General features: G+C 35.0%; 1 pseudogene; it reads right to left on the minus strand.

Moving 5' to 3' along the window:
• Positions 1-469: 469 nt before the first annotated feature.
• LOC125206675 (F-box protein At3g07870-like) lies at positions 470-2,462 on the minus strand (annotated as a pseudogene).
• Positions 2,463-4,492: the final 2,030 nt, after the last annotated feature.

Raw genomic sequence — 4,492 nt, forward strand, 5'->3', positions numbered from 1 at the left:
AGACCATTTATGAAATTTTCAGTTGCAAAACCTGAGCAGCTGGTCTGTTCTGGGCCAAATTTACAGTTATGATTATGATTTAAATGACAAATTTCATCGACTTTAAATCGTATGGAACAAATACGAAAGATTCAAAAATTATGGTTTTATTCGCATTTTAAAAGTTATGGAAATGGAAAGAAGCCAGCAAAAATTATAATTAATGATAAAAGAACATGTACTCCTAAAACAGGAAACATGCATTCTAATATAGATTTATATATTTGCAACATCATCGAACTCCTTTTTCTATAGAACGATTGTTAAGAGCATTGATATGAGATAACGAAGACAAATAGTGAAATCGAGAGAGCGAGTCGGGAGTGATGCAAATACATACACAGGGAGTCACCCTAGGTTAAAATTGGCCCCAAAGTGCAAAGCAAAAAGACCAATTATAAGCCATTGGATCAGAAAATTGAGGGCCTAGATTGGATTATAAATGTATTATCATGGTCATTACGCAATGTTATTATAAAGGAGTTCTTCTCAAAACATAATCTCAATAAAATTATGTGCTTACCATCACAGATTCAAACTTGAGCAGATGCTCCATGGCTCTTGTATCCATAAATCACAGATGCTTTAGCTTCAATTATTCCTAGACCAATTTCCTGCACTAGAAATACAATTGTCAGCCCGGACATGGCATCCAAAGTGTATGAAATGATGTCGTTGGAATCAAATGGGCAAAATAAATATGAACTCCCATCTTGTTGCAACGACATCGTTTCTTGAAGACAGTCTTTGTGTCGTAATAGTAAACAAGGCTTCATAATTACATTGGGATACTCGAGCATATTAGAACATTTAGGCATACAAACCTAGATTAAGTTAAAAGCTCATAGTGATCGTCAGTGAAAGCCGGTTCTAGGCGACAGAAAGCTTGGGGTGTGGAGAATTGCATTCACACGAAAATTATTTCCACTATAACCTTCAAACATCTCAATCTTCCTAATAGTTTTCGTCTTGTCAGAGTAGTAGAACAGCAGGTCTTCTTTATATATACTCCATCAGAATGTCACCATCTTCGAAAATTTTAATAGGGGAAACAATCATATAGTCTCCACAAACGTACTGATCTTTGTTGATAACATATTTCATTCTCCAAGATGTGTCAACCCCATATTCTTCCATCACCCAGATGATGATTTTTTCTTCAAATGAATTATCACAAAGGCATAGGCTACCCGCCAAAGCCGACAAGCTCCCTAGAGACCCTGGATTCACCAGAGGGGGGTGAAAGAAGGTGCTGAAAAGCTCTGTTTCGAGATCAAAGCAACAAATTTGTGTTGGATCCGCCAGCAACTAGTGAAGATTTCCATTAAAAAATATCCCAATTGCGTCGAACAGTACCAGGGCAGCGGGTATGACGCTTCTCCATGTACGAGTTCCAAGAGTGTACACCTCACAATGAGATTTGGTAAGCCTAATATTAGGCGAATCCTCTGTTCCGAAATCATAGTCATAGACAATCCTAACCACCTTATATTGTCCAGTTGTTTTGGTCACTCCAAATCCATACGCGACTTCATCAGATGACGAGTGGAGAGAGTCTAGATACGGACGAAGCTTGATACAGCGCCGTGTTATAGGGTTGCATACATAAAGATGACAAGGTTGGTCGCCGGTCAGGAAAAGCAACCCATTAGCTGAACCCTGTATTGTTGCATGCACAACGTGAGAGCTGACGTGTGCACGCGACGTAGATGGTGACGCATGAACCTAGTCATGTTAGTAGGGGAGTATGTCAAATAAAGCGCGTGCTACATCCGAATTGGCATGTGGGAGGAGTGTGGAGTCGTGTGGAGCTGCTGGTAACAGAATGGTGATGTGGATAGAGCGAGTATAAGAAGAGGGGGGACCACAACTCTGAAGGCTGTCAATTGTGTGAGTGTCATGGGCTAGGATCTTGGATCCGAGGCAGAGTCATTATTCTCAATTTCCAGTATCATTCTCGTTTTCAGTGCTAGTTTCCTTATTTGGAGTGTATCGTTTTTATCTTCAGTTCCTATCAATAAAGCTCACTTTATTCCAAATCTGCTCTGTTGTGTGTTATTCTCGTTGATATTGCTATTTTTAGGTTCTTAGCTCTTAGATACGGCTGAGTACCTATCATGTATCCGTGAAGCGTGAGGGAAAACAAACTTGGTGACCGAGCTGTAGCGGAGATGATGGTGTTCAAGATCAAGCTTGTCTTCAAATTCAAAGATTTCGTACGAGTTAGTCAACACACAAGACCGAACAACAGCCATCCCCGGGACTGATTTAGAAAGATGTAACTTGACAAACTCGCGAGTGTCGAGTAGCTTAAGCCATGATCTGCAAACACACTTGCAACAAACAACTGCTCTAGGAGGGAGCCGTGACAGGATATTGATAGCGATTTCCAACGGTAAATTCACAATGAATCCGCTCGTCATTTCGAGATTGTTCAGAGTTTAAATGGTCAGAATATCCAGATTATTGCATTCTGCAAAATTTATCCCAATTTCTTCATCATTTCGCAACGAGTAAATTCAGCATTATGAAATCAATTTCTACACAGTTAAAACCTTCTACTATTGAAATTCTAGTAATTTCATGGTATCAATTTCAAACTCCAAAACCTCTGTAGCTAGGATAGGGCTTTCACTAGATATGAGATCAAAATTTGGGAGTAACATTTCTTCATTATTTAGAAGTAATTTCCAGAGTTTAGATGGTTAGTGTATCCAGATTATTGCAATCTGCAAAATTTATCCCAATTTCTTCACTATTTCTCAAGCCGTATGAAATCAATTTCTGTACAGTTAAAACCTATTACTAGTGAATTTCTAGTAGTTTCATCGTAGCAATTTCTAATCCAAAAGCTTTCTAGCTAGCTAGGATAGGGCTTTCAATAGATATGAAATCAACAATTTGGGGGTAACATTTGTGCACAGTCATCTTCTCACAAAACCAAAAAGATAAAGGCAATTGACTAAAAGAATCTAAACATACAGAATCTATCTGGATTTTTTCAGATAGATATACAAAAAGGCAATAGACAAAATACTTTTATTTTTCAGATACAAAAATTTCTTTTCAATAAGTATAAAGAAATATTTACAAATTAAATTAAATTGTCTATCTATCTATCTATCTATACTAATATAAAAGCCGAGTTTTGGGCACAGTTTTAAATATTTATTAATTTTGGGTGTCATTGCAATTAATCAAAATTTAATTTTAGATACAACTTTAAAATCACATACAGCAGTTTCATATGTCCTGTAATCCACTATGTGCATTAATTTTCCCAATCATCCGTTTATGAATACTCCATGTATTATGCAGTAGTATTAATTTCCGCACTCACGCATTTAGAACATTCAAATAAAAAATTAATTTTCATTAGTATAATGTATTAAATACACACATGACTATCAGCCTTTGAAATTATATTAAACTTTATTCCAATTTGTAATGTATAATATGGAATAAAATAGTTTTAAACTTAGGAAATTACAATATTTTTTAATCTTATTGTAAGTGGAGTAAATGAAAACTTTTGAAATATTATCCTAATTAATTTATAAAAAAGAGTACTATAGATTTTTGTAATTGAATAACTGAAAAATCATATAGATTAAACACGTGGGTAGCAAGATTTATCAATTAAATATACTTACATGATTGATGAAAAATGGTGACACACAAAAAATATTGTTATACACCAATTTTAGCGCCGTGAACGTTACAAATTTCCAAACTTAATTGAATCTATCGTGCACGTCTTTTTTGCAAATATAATTTGCATATTAATGATTAAATCAATGTGATGCCGTTGCGCAATTAAATTTAATATTAGTAAATGCTAATAATGCCCAATTATTTCACTGTTTTGCTTCATATATATATTTAAATATCGAGTCCTCATTTTCAACCTCCATTTTTATGGTAATTTTCTTTCAAGTTTTCTCTCTTTTGTTCTTTTCTTAATTGTTTATGTTTCTAATTAGGTTTATTCACTTTTATGTCTTCTTTTAGAGCTTAGGAATTCTGATACGAATACAATTGATATGACACTGGAATAAAAGAGAGAGCAATGAAAGGAGGAAGTTTTGTGTGGCAACAGTCTCCGTATTTTTTGAGGGTGTTATCTTTTCTATTATCTAAATTTTATTTTGTTGTCCTTTTAATGTGCAAGGCTTAATGCAAATAAGCATGCACTCCATGTCGACGATATTGAAAAATGAGCATTAAATGGCAAGGTCTTGCAAGGTTAGTAGTACATGCGATAACAACACAAATAGGATTCATGGTCCATGATGTCGAAATGGTGCTCATATCTTATTGTGTTTCCGTTTCTTATCAATACTTTATATGTTTGAAAATCTAATATAACCATCTATTACTTGTGAATCCTGACATAATCTAATTTAGACTATTTCATGTTTGGTTTGAACATTGCAGAAGATTAACCGTGAGG

Source organism: Salvia hispanica, chromosome 6, assembly GCF_029641045.1.
Source record: "Salvia hispanica isolate PSC_SH4W2 chromosome 6, Shi_PSC_v1, whole genome shotgun sequence".
Taxonomy (NCBI): Eukaryota; Viridiplantae; Streptophyta; class Magnoliopsida; order Lamiales; family Lamiaceae; genus Salvia; species Salvia hispanica.